The 17,199-nt window shown below is 38.4% G+C and overlaps 1 pseudogene; it reads right to left on the bottom strand.

Moving 5' to 3' along the window:
- Nucleotides 1-457: 457 nt before the first annotated feature.
- On the bottom strand, nt 458-1,085 carry LOC136386480 (charged multivesicular body protein 3 pseudogene; annotated as a pseudogene).
- Between the last annotated feature and the right edge of the window lie 16,114 nt (nt 1,086-17,199).

Here is a 17,199-nt window from a genome sequence, read left to right as displayed (position 1 = left end):
CTGCCATCAGACATATCAATGAATATGTTCTCCCATTGTGTGTGTTGTCTTTTTATTTTCTTAATGGTGTTTTTTGCTTCTTTCTTTTTTTAAAAAGCATAAATTTATTAAAATTCATTTATATAGTGTTTTACAGACCACAAAAATTTGGAGTCCTCAATATTCTGGCAATATTTTCAGAAGTGTTTTGCAAGAAGACCAAATTTTTTGCCTTCCCTCCAAAAAGATACTTCTGTTTATACTCCTGAAAATGATGCATTTGTTACACCATCTCTCAGGAGCAATTCTGTTGAGATCCCCAAAGTTCTGCCAAGAGTGCGGAAATCCTTCTCTAGAATGTGAAGCTTCATCGCAGAGCTGTAGTGGAAGAGATACAGAACAGAGTGCCATTTGAGCAGAGTAGGTGCACAGTGGGTAGACAGGTTGTGAAAAAGCTAGAGGGCCTGGGTGGTGGCCCCTAGCCACTGAGCATGGCCAGCTGGAACTGTATGGCCTTCAGGGCATCTTTCTCTTCCTTATCCACTGAGGTGGCTGTCACTTCTGGAGGTTCAAGTTCTGAAAGGGCATCAGTCACTTTGCCCAAGGTCCCTGCTGTAATTTCAAACAGAAAATTTTGTCTATTTCTGTTTCTGGTGTTTCTTCCATGCTTTCAAAAGTGTCCTCTAACATCTCTTCTATTATCTCAGCCTTCATCATCTCTTTGGACAGCTCTCGCATGGTGGCATGGATTTCTGGTATCTCTGTATGGCCTTCATCACTTAGGTGCTCTTCTTCAGGGAACCAGCCATTCGCAAAACCGCCAGCTGGTTCTTCATCCCCATGAGCACAGAGTTCATGTGAGCTTTGGATGCATAGAGCTTGCTGACAGCCTTCTTTGACCTGATTGTCTCTTTGGCCAGAACCACATAGACTTCTTTCTGGCCCCTAATTGGCAAGCATCATTCACAGATGTTTTACTTTTTCTTCTTCTCTTTGAATATCTCTTATTTGCCTGTCAACAACCTCATTTCCTTTCTTATCTTCAATGAATACTCATTGACCAGCTCTTTGGGTGGCCTCTCCTGGGTTTTCCCAAAAAGGCCCATGGCTTACTGAACTCATCTCGCCCCTTCCAGTTTTCCTTCCCTGAGCCCAGCAGTCTTCTGCTTTTTAGTTTGATACAGTTCCATTTGTTTATTTTGTCCTTTATTTCACTTGCCCATGGAGATATATTGGTAAAATTATTCCTATGAGAGATATCAAAGAGATTACCACATATGTTTTCTTCCAAGATTTTTATATTGAATAAAAGTGGTAAAAGGGGGCAATGCTGTCTTGTTCTAGATATTAAGGGGATTGATTTTAATTTTTGTCCATTGAGTATGATGTTCTTGTTGGTTTTTCATAGATGGTCTTTCTTAAGTTGAGGCATGTTCTCTGTATTCCCATTTTGCTGAGAGTTTTGATTATAAATGATAGCTAAATTTTATCAAATGCTTTTTCTGCATCTATTGATATTATCATATGATTTTTATCCTTCATTTTGTGTATGTGATGAATCACATTTATTGATTTGTGAATATTGTGCCAGCCTTGTCTCCCCAGAATAAATCCCAGTTGATCATGATGTATAATTTTTTTAATTTATTTATTTTAGAAAGCAGAGGGGGGGAGAGATAAAAAGAGAGAAAGAAGAGTGGGAGGATGGGCAGGAAGAATCAAATCCCATATGAGCCTTCACCAGGCAAGCCCAACGTTTCAAATAGGTGACCTCAGCATTCCAGGTTGATGCTTTATGCACTGTGCCACCACAGGTCAAAACATGAAGCATGATCTTTTTGAAGTATTGCTGGATCCAGTATGCTAATATTTTGTTGAGAATTTTAGTGTCTATGTTCATCAGGGGTATTGGCCTATAGCTTTTTTTCATTGTAGTGTCTTTACCTGGTTTTGGAATGAGGATAATGATTGCTTCATAAAATGAGCTAGGAAGTCTTACCTTCCTTTGAATTTTTTCGAATAGCTTGAGAAGGATAGGTGTTATTTCTCTCTTGAATGTTTGGTAAAATTCGTTTGTGAAGCCATTCAGTCCAGGACTGTTATTTGCTGGGAGTTTTTTTAATAACTGTTTTGATTTCATTTGCTGTAATCGTTCTGTTTAGGTTTTCTGATTCTTCCAGATTGAGTTTTATTTTTCTTCTTTCTTTTTTTTTTCTGTATTTTCTGAAGCCAGAAATGGGGAGAGACAGTCAGACAGACTCCCGCATGTGCCTGATCGGGATCCACCTGGCACGCCCACCAGGGGGCGATGCTCTGCCCCTCCAGGGCGTCACTCTTTTGCGACCAGAGTCACTCTAGCACCTGGGGCAGAGGCCGAGGAGCCATCCCCAGCACCCAGGCCATCTTTGCTCCAGTGGAGCCTCTGCTGCGGGAGGGGAAGAGAGAGACAGAGAGGAAGGAGAGGGGGAGGGGTGGAGAAGCAGATGGGCGCTTCTTCTGTGTGCCCTGGCGGGGAATTGAACCTGGGACTTCTGCACACCAGGCCGATGCTCTACCACTGAGCCAACCGGCCAGGGCCTACAGATTGAGTTTTAGAAGATTATATGTTTCTAAGAATTTATTCATTTCAACTAGTTTGTCCAATTTTTTGGCATATAGATCTTCATAGTATTTCTTAAAATCCTTTATATTTCTGTGGTGTCAGTTGATAATTTTCCACTTTCATTTCTAATTTTATTTATTTGAGTCCTCCCTCTTTTTCTTGTTGAGTCTTGTTAAAGGTTCATCAATCTTGTTTACCTTTTTAAAAAATTAATTCTTAGTTTCATTAATTTTTTAAAGTTTTTTTCTTTTAGCCTCTATGACTTTGTCATTTCTTTACTTCTATTTCCTCTGGGCTTTATTTGTTGCTTTGTCTGTAGTTCTTTTAGGTGCAGGGTTAGGTTGTTTATTTGAGCTTTCTTTTGCAGTTCTCATAACATTTTTTGCGGTACTGGTTTGGTTGTAATTAATTTCTTGAATATATCTTTGTGTGTGGGAAGGTTTTTATTTCTCCTTAAATTTTAAGTGATGGCCTTGCTGCATAAAGTAATCTTGGTTGTAGGTTCTTGTTTTGCATCACTGAATATTTCTTGCCATTCCCTTCTGGCCTGAAATGTTTCTGATGAAAAGTCAGACGTCCACCTTATGGGAGCTCTCCTGTAGGTAATTAACTGCTTTTCACTTGCAGCTTTTAGTATTTTTTCTTTGTTTCTTAACTTTGGCACTTTATGTATGATGTGTCTTATTGTAGGCCTCCTTGGGTTCCACTTTAATGGGACTCTCTGTGTTTCCTGAACTTGTGTGACTTTTTTCTTCATCAATTTGTGGAAATTTTTGGATATGAATTCTTCAAACAATTTCTCTATCCCTTGTTTATCCTCTTCTCCTTCAGGAACCAATATGATGCAGATGTTGATTCTCTTCATGTTGTCGCAGAGCTCTTTTAGAGTTTTTTTTTTTTGGAGCCTCTTTTCTTTTTGCTGATCTAATTCTCTGCTTATGATTATCTTGTCTTCTAAATGGCTGATTTAATCCCCTGCTTCATCCAGTCTGATGTTGATTCCTTCTAGTACAGTCTTCATTTCTGATATTGTATTTGTCATTTCTGTCTGATTCTTTTTTATAATTTCAATGTCCTTTTTAATGCTTGCTATCTCTTTAACTTCTCATTCTGACTATTCATTCTTACTCTAAGATCCTTAAACATCCTAAAAATCATTATTTTAAACTCTGTCTCTGGTAGTTTGGTTACTTCCATATAATTTAGTTCTTTTTCTGGGGATTTCTCTTGTTGATTCATTTTGGTCATATTTCTATGTCTGCCCATTTTGTCTGTGTATTAGGTAGCTCTTCTCTGACTTTGAAATTTGTTGTCATGTCTTTATAAGGATGATGAGCTCAGTTGTACTGATCTCCAGGCCACCTGAATTTCTTGCTCTAGGAATGCTTCTTGAGGGTGGTATTTACCCTCCTGTTCTGTGTTAGTATTGAATGCCATTGGTCGTTTTGTGAGTGTGGTTATCCCTTCAGGCTGACTGACTCTAAGGGTCAACTTTTTTTTGTGTGTGACAGAGACAAAGAGAAAAAGAAGGAGGGACAGACAGATAGAAAGGGAGAGAGATGAGAAACATCAATTCTTTGTGGCAGCACCTTAGTTGTTCATTGATTGCTTACTCATATGTGCCTTGATGGGGGATACAGCAGAGTGACTGACCTCTTGCTCAAGCCAGCAACCTTGAGGCTTTGAAACTGGGTCCTCTAGGTCCCACTCTGAAGCTCTATGCACTGCGCCACCACCTGGTCAGGATTTAAGGGTCAACTTTTATCATATGTATTAGTTACTGTGCAGTGTTGGGCTTATTTATTCTCCACAGCATCTGATGCCTGCTGGACTCCTCCTTTATGCATGCTACTTGTGTCATTAGCTGAGTCCAGCATTGGTGCTGTCTACAACCCACTACTGGTTGTGCTGGTTCTGGGTCTTCTTGGGTTGGCATCAGCCATTGTTTGCAACCTGCCATGGGTTATCTGTCTGAAGCTACATGCTCTGCTCACTGTTTGTGTCTATGTTTCTGTTCCTGGAAGGGGCCAACCTGTGTGTAAGGATCAGCTTCTTCCTGCCTAGAGATGGCAGCAGCTCCATAAAAGCCCCAAGCTCTGTAAGGTTTTTCTCCACTATTTAGCTTCTCCACTTCCTCTTGCATCTGTGTGGTCTTCTCACAGAGTCTTTTGTAGAAAGATTGTAGTATGGACTTGAACTGGCTTCACCCTAACAACTCCTTTATAGGTTTCAAGCTTGGTCATTAGAGAAGCTGAGGTTGGGAAAATAAACTTAGTGGAACTCTGTACTTCAGGGTTCTCTCGATCAAGAGCTCAGTATAGGGAAAGTGGCTTTTACTCCAGATCCTAATTCCTCAAATACTGCTGGATACTTTCATTGTATTTCTCCCCATTGAGGTGAGCAGCAGATTCACACTGGTTGTAGCCAACAATCCTCTTTGCAGAAGTTCTTCCAGCTGGTGAGCCCCTGGTCTCATGGAGGAAGACTGAGGGAGTCTACCTCTGGGACTTATTTTGTCTCCACAGAAAGTGGCTATGACCTTCAACCAGACTCAAAAATAGTTTTCCAGGGACTCACACTTTGAATGTTCATGCTCCAAACCTCTCTCCCTTCTCCCTGTGGAGCCTAGCCCAGTGGGGCAGTATATCCAGTACTTGGGCAGGCTAACTGTAAAGTCAACCCTGTCTAATGTGCATGAGCCTCTGCAAAGGTGGGTGATCACAGAAAGAAAAACTCACCTTACCTGATCCTAATGTCTGACAAAACTTCCATTAGGACATGCCACCAGCAAGGACCCTTAGGTCCTGAATCAATACTTTTTGCAGCTGGCCTTTGGATGTGCTGGCCTTGGGCCTCCCTGGAGGAAACTTGGTGCAGATCAGCAGGAGACACTGCCTGTGACTCTCCCTCAGCAACCTCCTTGGAGCTATAAGTAATCCAGGGTTTTTGGCTGCCTCTGCTGGGGCCAGGTGTATCTGAAAATACCAACCTGCACACCTAGGCTGGCTTTTATCCACTTCTAGGCCTCAGGAAATGGCAAAATAAGGCAAGGTTACCTGAGACCCTGCCACCTGCAGTCTCTGTGTGCTGGTTGCTTGAAGGGCTCAGCCACTAAAATAAAACCTCTGGTAGAGTAGACAGCCTGTGGCAATTTAGGGTTTGGAAATGGTGGGGGGTGGCTCTACCCCTTGGCTCCAAGTGTCAGTCTATCCAGACTTTTTTTCACAGAACATCAGTAGGGTGTAGACCCAAAAGTCTGGTGAGTGTGGCCTTTGAGTCCCAGAGGTGTGGTCTGCCTACAGTCCAGACAGTTTCTATTGAGTCTCCTGTGAGGCAGAAGCACCAGTCATAGATTCAAGAGCAGGCGGGGGAAAACTCCAGCCTCAAAACCAGAAATCTGAGTCACTGATATGCCCCCTGTTTCCTGGCTTCTCAGAATGAACCCATCTCCATAAATAGGGCAAGAGAGACTCTTGAGAGCAGAGCTGCTACTTTTCACCAGGTTGATAACATGCACAGGGGACTGATCCACCCAAGAAAATGGCAACAGTAGCACTGGAGAAAGACTCAGCATAGAAGTTCCAGTAGCCATCCCCCATCTTGTCTCGCCCTGGGCCACCAACTTCAGCCTTCTCTACACAATTCTAGTTCTCTTAGCTCTCCCCTGCAAGAACCCCAGGTAGGTGGCTATAAATAAGATTTTTTGCACTGGCCCTTTAAGATGGAGCCTGTGTCTCCAAGAACTCCCGTCTTTTTCTTACAGACAGAAACCTCAGCTCTTCTCACCACCAAATGCTGTCTTGGTGACCCTTCTAGGCTCTGAGGCTCTAAGATAAGGTGTTGGGCCTGGGCATCAGAACCCTCCCTTCTCAGGATAACCCTCCCCACAGTGAGAATCCCTTCAGACTCTCAGCCACCACTCACTCCTGGGAGCGGGGCAGCCCTTTCCATGTCTCCTCCCTTCTTACCAGTCTCAGAGTGGCTTTTTATGTAATCCTTGGTTATGGACTTCTCTTTGTTTAGTCCAAAGTTGGTTTTTCAAAATGATTGTTCTTTTCTTTGTGACAAACACAAAGAGAGACAGGAAGAGGGACAGACAGACAGAAAGGGAGAGAGATGAGAAGCATCACTTTTTCATTGTGGCATTCTAGTTGTTCATTGATTGCTTCCTCATATGTGCCTTGACTGAGGGGCTCCAGCAGAGGAAGTGACTCCTTGCTTAAGGCAGCGACCTTGAGTTTCAAGCCAGTGACCTTTGGACTTAATTCAAGCCAGCGATCATGGGGTCAGGTCTATAATCCAACACTAAAGCCAGCAACCTCACACTCAAACTGGTGGACCAGTGCTGAAGCTGGTGACCTTGGGGTTTCAAACCTGGGTCCTCTGTATCCCAGTCCAACACTCTATCAACTCTGCCACTGCCTGGTCAGGCACAAGATGATTGTTATTAAATTAAATTTAAATCCAGTTTGGTCCTGGGAAGTGGCTGTCTATAAAGATTTTAGGAACTTATTCATTTCTTCTAAATTAGTAAAATTTGTGGCATATAATCTTTTATAGTATTCTAGTATGATCTCTTATGTATTTATGATATCTGTGGTAATTTCTCTTCTTTCACTTTGGGTTTTATTTATGAGTCTTTTTTTTCTCTTTTTTTTTTGTATTTTTCTGAAGCTGGAAATGGGGAGAGACAGTCAGACAGACTCCCGCATGTGCCCGACCGGGATCCACCTGGCATGCCCACCAGGGGGCGACGCTCTGCCCACCAGGGGGCGATGCTCTGCCCCTCCGGGGGGGTCGCAACAGAGCCACTCTAGCACCTGGGGCAGAGGTCAAGGAGCCATCCTCAGCGCCCGGGCCATCTTTGCTCCAATGGAGCCTTGGCTGCAGGAGGGGAAGAGAGAGACAGAGAGGAAGGAGAGGGGGAGGGGTGGAGAAGCAGATGGGCGCTTCTATTTATGAGTCTTTTTCTTTTTTTCTTAGTAAGTCTAGACAAAGGTTTGTCAATTTTATTGGTCTTTTCAAAGAATTAGCTATTTGTGGTATTAGTTTTCCGTTTTTTTTGTTCTCTATTACATTTAGTTTTTCTCTAGTTTTTACTATTTCTTTTTTTTCTGCTGACTTTGGGTTGCTTTTTTTCTTCTTTTTCTAGTTCTTTAAGAGATGATGTTAAGTTGTTTACTTGGAATGTCTCTTGTTTCTTGATATAAGCCTGTAATGATATAAGCTTCCCTCTTATTACTGCTTTTTCTGCATCACAGAATGTCAGGTTGTCATTTTTGTTTGTCTGTATATATCTTTTGATGTTTGCTTTTATTTCTTTTTTTTTTCTATTTATTTATTTTTTCATTTTTTTAGAAAAAGAGGAGAGTGAGAAAGAGAAAGAGAGAGAGAGAGAGAGAGAGAGAGAGAAGGGGGGAGGAGCAGGAAGCATCAAGTTCCAAAGTTGCCTTGACCAGGCAAGCCCAGGTTTTCGAACTGGCGACCTCAGTGTTCCAGGTCAATGCTTTATCCACTGTGACATCACAGGTCAAGCCTATTTCTTTTTTAACCTAGTCATTTTTTAAGAAGTGTGTTGTTTAATTTTCACATTTTTGTGGGTTTCTTTTCTTCTTTTTTGCAGTTAAATTCTAATTTCAAAGCCTTATTGTCAGAGAATATGCTTGGTATAATTTCAATCTTCCTGAATTTGTTAATGTTAGTTTTGTTGCCCAACATATGGTCTATTCTTGAGAATGTTTCATGTACACTGGAGAAAAATATGTACTCTGGAGTTCTGGGATGAAATCTCCTATAAATGGCTATTATGTCCCTTAGGTCTAATGTGTCATTCAAGGCCGATATTTCTTTATTGATTTTCTGTTTGGATGATCAATCTACAGCCATTAATGGTGTGTTAATCTCCAAGTATGATTGTGTTTTTGTCTTTCTTTTTTTAGATTGGTTAGTAGATGTCTTATATATTTTGGTGCTCCCTGATTTGGTGCATATATATTTAGAAGTGTTATGTCTTCTTGATACAATGTCCCCTTTATTATTATGAAATTATCATCTTTGTCTCTGGTTATCTATGTTGTCTTGAAGTCAGCATTCCCTGATATAAATATGGCTAACCTGCTTTTCCTCATATATTATTTGCTTCGAAAATTATCTTTCAACCTTTCACTTTGAATCTACTTTTGTCTTTGAAGTTTAGATGTGTCTCTTGAAGGCAGCATATGGTTGGGTTTGGCTTTTTGATCCAATCTGCTATTCTGTTTCTCTTTATTGATGAGTTCCACCAATAGATTAGGGTAATTATTGACACTAGAGGATTTCCTATAGCTATTTTATATATTGCTTTCTGATAGCTCTGTGTCTCGTTTGGTTCTTCCATGTTGTTTTTCTGTCAATTGTTTTTGTTTGGTGGTGTTCCATACGTTTTACCCGTGTGTTTTTTTTTGTTGTTGTTGTTTTAAGCTATATGTTCCAGTAGTGGTATTTTTGTGGGTGGTTATCATTAGGTTTTTAGGAGAAAGATTGTTGTATTTTCAGGAGTCCATTATCTTATAGGTGCTTCTGCACTCCATCCTTATTTGCTGCTGCTGATATTTATTATCTCCTTTTTATGTTATTGCTGTGACAGATTATTTTTGTTTTTCTTGTGACCTTGTTAGAGCTTTTACTTGTAGTTTTATTTTGTTTTGTTCTTTGTATCTGGTCAGATAACCCCCTTTACTATTTCCTACAATGTGGGTTTTCTGGTGAAAATTTTCCTCAATTTGTCTATGTTTGTAAAAGTTTTTATTTCTACTTCATATTTAAATGTTGTCTTTAATGGTTATAGTATTCTTGGTTAGTAGTTCTTCTCTTTCAATGCTTTAAATGTTTGGGTCCACCCACTTCTGGCTTGTAGAGTTTCTGATAATGTATGATGATAACCTAATGACCTTCCTTTATGGTATATTCTTTTTTCCCTAGCTTCCTTAAGATTCTTTCTTTGTCATTGATTTGTGACAATTTCATTACAATTTGCCTTGGAGTAGTTCTGTTTGGATTGTGGTAACTTGGTGTCCCATTTATTTCTTGGATTTTAGGCTGGAACTTTTTCTAGAGGCTTGGGAATGTCTCATTAATTATTTGTTTAAATAGGTTCTCCATTCACTTCTCCCTCTCTTCTTCTGTTATACCCATTATTCTTATATTGCTCTTTCTGGCCAAGTCAGACAATTCATGTACAGCTTTCTTATTTATTTATTTATTTATTTTTAATTCTTGAGATTCTTCTTCTCTTTGTAGCATCCGTGGTTGCCTGTCTTCGATGTCACTGATTCTTTCCTCTATCTAACCTCTTCTATTAGCTATACTTACTATCTCAGTTTTCAATTCATGTATTGAGCTTTTCATCTGTTCTCTAAAGTTTCAATCTCCTTGGTGAAGTATTCATTTTGTTTTCTGAGCTTATTAAGTTGCTTATTGCTGTTTCTGACATGTCATTGAGTATGTTCAGAATTTGAATTTTCTGTTCTCTATCACTTAACTGAAAGGTTTCCATGTGATTGAGATTTTTTTACTGGAGATTTTTTATTTTCTTTCTGAACTATGTCTCTGTCTTGTGTAGCCATGGTATTCAATTTCTTCTTCTTTGATGGCATTTGAGAGTGGTATTGTTAAGAATGTTAACAAAAAAACAACTAAAAAAATAAAAATTAAAAAAATAAAAATACAAAATTAAAAAAATGATGACAAGTAAAATAAAATACACAAAAAACAAAGAGCAAAACCCCCCCCAAAATTAAAAATAAACAAAACTTCTAGAAAAATATAAAAATAAAAATAAAGTTCAAAAGAGAAAAAAAGGGAAAATATTTCAGATTTGAGAGATTGCTCAGTTTTCTTTCTAGTCAGTGGTGCTCTATTACAAGTTTTAGCTCTTTTTGAAATTCTGGGGCTGACCTCTGCTGAGATGTTGTTGTGGCAATGATGTAGGTAGGGCTGCTGTTGTGTTGGTGGGTGGGGTGTGCTGTGAGGATTTTATGGCTTTATGGTTTTAACAGTGTTGATTTCAAGGCTTTGGGTGCTCTTCTTTATGTCCCAACAGACCAGGGGACCAGACACGGGGCACTTCTGTTCTTCATGAGAGACAATGGCTATGGAGAGTTAACAGTGGTATCTTTCTCTGCCACTCTTACTTCCCCATGAGGCAAAGGAGGCTGGATTTGGGAGGCTGGGTATCTGCATTTTGGTTTCCTATGTGTCTGAGCTGAGAGTAAAATGAAGGTATATTGTGGGATCACTGGCTGTGATCCTTCATTCTGCCACCAGTTTTGTTTAGTATCTCCCCTTCTGCTCCTCATTCTCTCTCCTTTTCCCTGTGGAGGGAGACCCAGTCACTCCAGGCTTCTTCTCTGTCCAGGGTCCCAGCAGGCAAAATCCCATACAGTCCAGGCTTCTCGTCTCTCTAAAGACCACAAGTACATTTTATCTTCCACCTCCCCTTCTCAACCCTTCCAATCTTTAGTTTACTCAATGAGTAAATCTTTCAAGCATGCTTCTGAGCCCAGCTATGGTTTCTTTTCTGCATTATAGCTGTTCAATTTCTTGAAATTTTAAGAGGAGAGATCAGGAGTATCTCTCACATCATCATTACTCTAATATCATCTTTATTCTCAATCAAAAGGTTTTTCAAGGTGAAGGAGAAAATGCATAGCTGATTCATTGTTGCAAATAAATAATTAAAAATTGTACTGTAAAGTAAAAGATCCACAATAAAAAGGTAGTTAAATACTGTCCTTATTCAGTGCAAGCCTTGGGACCAACTATGTCTTCATTTGTCCTGTCTCTCTGACCTAATTCTTTATCTTAAAAGGACATTTCCTGAAAATGACAGACCTAAAAGATTAGATAAAACAAACCTGTGATGCAGGTTATTGCATCCTGATTTTATTTACACTACAATTATTTATTTTCTATTTACACTTATTCAAGAATTGAATGATCATTACTCTTTCATCACTCTGTGATTAGAAGTTTGAATGTGTTCCTTGTACATTGATGAAATAATGAAGTAATTATTTCTGTATCTAAGCAGCATTTTACAGTTTTTATTCAGAGGCTAATGCATTTTACTAAAGCTGTTTTATAATTTCCTAATAAGGAGAGGATACTCTGAGCCATCTGTTCAATGGGGATAGTTCACTTATTTATTTAACAAATGTTAATTGTGCACCTACTATGTGCTGGGCAGTCTTCTGGGCACTGGAAAAACAGAGAGGAATCCTTGTTCTCATAGAACTTACATTCTAAAGAAGAGAGACAGACAATTAACAAATAAGGAAAATACATTGTGTGTAGGAGGTAAAAAGTGTCATAGAAAATATATAGAAAAAGGAATGGTGTTTTGGGCAGGATATATATGTAATTTTAAATTAGGTTACAGAGAAATGTCTACAATAGGATGGTAATTGATTAAAGACCTGAAGGTTGCCAGGCTGGCAATAAGCTATGTGGATACTTAGGAAAGATCTTTACACCCAGGAAGAAATAACAAACACAACGGTCTTGAGACAAGAGTATGCTTTAGAATGTTTGAGAAACAATAAATAAAAAAGTTCATTGTTTGGAATGGTGCTAAAGAGAGCAAGAGTAGGAGAAAAGATTACAAAGATAATAGGCAAGGGTATTGTTTAGGTTCATACAGGTCATTGTAAAGATTCTTGTTTTAGAAGATTAAAGCCTAAAGCTTACTATAATATAACATTTTTAACAAAATCACTGTTTTCTGGAGTGAGAATTTATTACAGAGCCTTAAGAACAGTGACAGGAAGATTAATTAAGAATTTACTGAAATGATTTAGGTGAGAGATGATAGTCATTTGGATCAAGGTGGTAGCAGTGTGTATGTTGAGAAGTGATGCTATTTTGTTTATAGTATTTTGAAGGTAGTAACTGTAAGATTTGCCAGTGGATTGGTTAAAGAGAAAGTGAAGTCAAAGATGCCTCCAAAATTTTGGCCTGAGCAACTGTAAGTATGGAGTTTCTGCTTATTAAGAAAGAAAAACGGATAAAGAAGCTAGTTTTGAACAAAAGGTAAGGAAGGTGTTTTGGATGTTAAGTGTGAAATGCCTATTAGAAAATGAAAAAGAGATGTCTAGTATGTAGTTTAGTATATGTGACTATAGTGTGTGGGAAGTTCTGGGCTAGGGAGATACATTATGGAACTCTAGGTGGAATTTAAGTCATGAAAGCCAAAGAGGCAATGGTGGATAGAGTGGTGGGATTCAAGAAATTGAACAACCAATTCTCTGCTTTAATGACTATTTTAAGTATAAAAAAAGATATACTGAAAGGTAGTTTATCTTTTCATGCATTTAATACTTAAATAAGAACAATAAGAGGTACACAAAACTAGACTATAAAAGTTTTAAAATACTAATAAAATATTAAGTAATACCTGATCAAAAACAATAAAACTGTTATTTAAGATATTCTGGGACCTGAAGATGGCAGCAGAGTAGGCAGACGCACAGACTCCCAGGTCACACCACTGAACTGGATTATAAACTAATTTGTGAACAATCAGCATGAAAAACCAAAGCTGGACTACAAGAACACATTCAAAAACCAAAGAGCAAAGAAGAAGCCACAACAAACCTGGTAGAGAGCACCTGAATCTCCCCTGCTTACAGGAACGGGGGGAGGGTGAGGCTGGGCTCTCACTCTAAGGAAAAGAGCAGTAAATACTGCTCAGAGCCACTTGCCTGGTGACCAGGGAACAAGGTGTGTTGAAAGGGCCCACTTGTCTTCTAAAAAGAGAGAAAGACAAATGGTGAGGGGGAGAGGAATAGAGGTGATGACATGAAAAGCTAACTCATTCAGTGCTGGAGGCGGCCATAACTAGGGGAGGGGCTGATCATCCACAAAGCAAAATACAAAAGTACTTCCAGGTCACAGAGATACAGACATCTCTCCAGCTCCAATCAGTGCAACAAGACACAGCTGAAAACAAGAAGTGGGGAGGAGGGGCAGTAACTCAGGTCTCCATGGAGATCTGAGATACACCTCTTCCTAATGAAGCTGAGAAAGCAACCCGCCCCCAGAGAGATTAACTGGTAGAAGAGGACTTCAGAGCCTCAGGTCACACCCACCGCATTCCTGGATACAGTTTCAAATAAGCCCCCTGCTGAGATCAGCAAACAAGACAATCACCTGTTAAGAAAACAAACAAATCAAGACTTCAAAGCAGCCCAAATCCTAAAGTGGACTACAAATAATAGCTGATGCCAACCCAAGAAGACTTAGAAACAAAACAAGTAAAAACTGGAGGCAGACAACAACAAGGCTAGACTCAATAATGATTGTAAGGATGCTTAGGGATCTTAGAACAACAATGGATGGTCATCATGAACACCTAAATAAAGAAATAGCAAGTATAAAAAGGATATTGAAATATTAAAAAAGAATTGGTCGAAGATGACAAATGCAATATCAGAAATGAAGACCAAAATGGAAGGAATTAAAAACAGAATGGATAGAGCTGAGGATCAAATCAGCGAGTTGGAGGACAACTGGAATGAAGGCATGAAAGCACAGAAGAAAAAAGAAAAGAGACTCAAAAAGTCTGAGGAAACTCTTAGAGAGCTCTGTGACAACATAAAGAGAAATAACATCCTCATCAAACGGGTTCCTGAACAAGAAGAGAAAGAACAAGGGATAGAGGCTTTATTCAATCGTATCATAGCTGAAAACTTCCCTAAATTAATGCAAGAGAAACTCTCATAAATTCAAGAAGCACAGAGAACTCCACTAAAAAGAAACCCAAAGAAACCACACCAAGACACATCATAATTAAAATGCCAAAGCTAAGTGATAAAGAGAAAATATTAAAAGCTGCAAGAGGTAAAAAGGCTTTCACCTACAAAGGAGCCCCCATAAAAATGACATCAGACTTCTCAACAAAAACACTTGAAGCCAGAAGGAAATGGCAAGAAATATTCCAAGTAATGCAGAAGAAGAACCTACAACCAAGACTACTTTATCCAGCAAGGCTATCATTTAAAATTGAAGGAGAAATAAAAAGTTTCCCAGACAAAAAAAACAAAAACAAAAAAAAAACACCTCAAGAAATTTATTACAACCAAACCAATGCTGCAGGAAATGTTAAGGGGCATGGTTTAAACAGATCAAAGTAGGAAAATAATATAGCAAAAGAGGAATACAACTCTAAAGAACAAAATGTCAATAAACAACTACATGTCAATAATAACCTTAAATGTAAATGGATTAAATGATCCAATCAAAAGACATAGGGTAGCTGCATGGATAAGAAAACAGGACCCGTACATATGCTGTCAACAAGAGACACACCTTAAAACAAAAGATGCACATAGGTTGAAGGTAAAAAAATGGAAAAAAACATTTCATGCAAATGGAAATGAAAAAGAAGCTGAGGTAGCAATACTTATATCAGACAAAATGGACTTTAAAACAAAGAATATTGTAAGAGATAAAGAAGGCCCCTACATAATGATAAAGGGAGCAATCCAACAGGAAGATATAACTATTATAAATATCTACGCACCTAATACAGGAGCACCTAAATATATAAAACAGACTTTGATGGATATAAAGAGCGAGATCAACAGCAACACTATAATAGTAGGGGATTTTAATACCCCACTAACATCACTAGATAGATCCTCAAGAAAGAAAATTAACAAAGAAACAGCAGACTTATTGGACACACTAGATCAACTTGATTTAATAGATATCTTCAGAGCCTTTCATCCTAAAGCAGCAGAATATACATTCTTTTCAAGTGCTCATGGTACATTCTCTAGGATAGACCACATGTTAGGGCACAAAAGTGGTCTCAACAAATTTAAGAAGATTGAAATAATATCAAACACGTTCTCTGATCACAATGGCATGAAACTATTGTATAAATCAACCACAACAGAAAAGCTCAAAAATTTTCAAACATATGAAAACTAAATAGCAGGTTGTTAAATAACGAATGGACTAAGAATGATATCAAAGAAGAAATTTAAAAATTCCTAGAAATGAATGATAACGAGCATACAACTCAAAATTTATGGGACACAGCAAAAGCAGTACTGAGAGGGAAGTTCATAGCACTACAGGCACACTTTAAGAAGGTAGAAAAAGCTCAAATAAACAACTTAACCCTGCATCTGAAAGAACTAGAAAAAGAACAGCAAGTAAAGCCTAAATGTAGTAGAAGAAAGGAAATAATAAAGATCAGAGCAGAAATAAATGACATAGAGTCTAAAAAAAACCAATAGAGAGGATTAATGAAACTAGGAGCTGGTTTTTTGAAAAGGTAAACAAGATTGATGAACCTTTAACTAGACTCAACAAGAAAAAGAGAGAGAGGACTCAAATGAATAAAATTAGAAATGAGAGGGGAGAAATAACTGACACAACAGAAATACAAAGGATTGTAAGAAAATATCAATACTATGAAGAATTGTATGCCAAAAAACTAGACAACATAGATGAAATGGACAAATTCCTTGAAACATACAATCTTCCAAAAATCAATCTGGAAGAATCAGAAAACCTAAACAGACCGATTACAACAAAGGAGATCAAAACAGTTATCAAAAAATTTCCAACAAAGAAAAGTCCTGTGCCAGATGGCTTCACAAGTGAATTCTACCAAATATTCAAAGGAGAACTAACTCCTATCCTACTCAAGCTATTGCAAAAAATTCAAGAGAATGAAAGACTTCCAAGCTCCTTTTATGAAGCGAGCATAATTCTGATTCAAAAATCAGGTAAAGACAACACAAAGAACGAAAATTATAGGCCAATATCCCTGATGAATATAGGTGCTAAAATCCTCAACAAAATATTAGCAAACTGGATCCAGCAATATATGAAAAAATCATACAACATGATCTAGTGGGATTTATTCTGGGGAGGCAAGGCTGGTACAATATTCGCAAATCTATCAATGTAATTCATCACATAAACAAAAGGAAGGAGAAAAACCACAAGATAATTTCAATAGATGCAGAAAAAGCATTTGATAAAATCCAGCACCCATTCACGATCAAAACTCTCAGCAAAGTGGGACTACAGGGAACATAGCTCAACATGATAAAGGCCATCTATGAGAAACCCACAGCCAACATCATACTCAATGGGAAAAAATTAAAAGCAATCCCCTTAAGATCAGGAACAAGGCAGGGGTGCCCCCTTTCACCACTCTTATTCAACATAGTCCTGGAAGTCCTAGCCACAGCAATCAGACAAGAAGAAAAAATACAGGCATTCAAGTTGGAAAAGAAGAAGTAAAGGTATCATTATTTGCAGATGATATGATATTGTATATAGAATATCCTAAAGTCTCAGTCAAAAAACTACTGGACCTGATAAATGAATTCAGCAAAGGGGCAGGATATAAAATTAATACTCAGGAATCAGAGGCATTTTTATACACCAAAAATGAACAGTCAGAAAGAGAATTTAAGGAAAGAATCCCCTTCACTATTACAACCAAAAAAATAAAGTACCTAGGAGTACATTTAACCAAGGAGACTAAAGACTTATACTCAGAAAATTATAAAACATTGATAAAAGAAATCAAGGAAGATACAAACAAGTGGAAGCAT

This window comes from Saccopteryx leptura, chromosome X, assembly GCF_036850995.1.
Source record: "Saccopteryx leptura isolate mSacLep1 chromosome X, mSacLep1_pri_phased_curated, whole genome shotgun sequence".
Lineage (NCBI taxonomy): Eukaryota > Metazoa > Chordata > Mammalia > Chiroptera > Emballonuridae > Saccopteryx > Saccopteryx leptura.
Note: the sequence above shows the minus strand (reverse complement) of the source record. Positions and strands in the feature narration are given on the sequence as shown.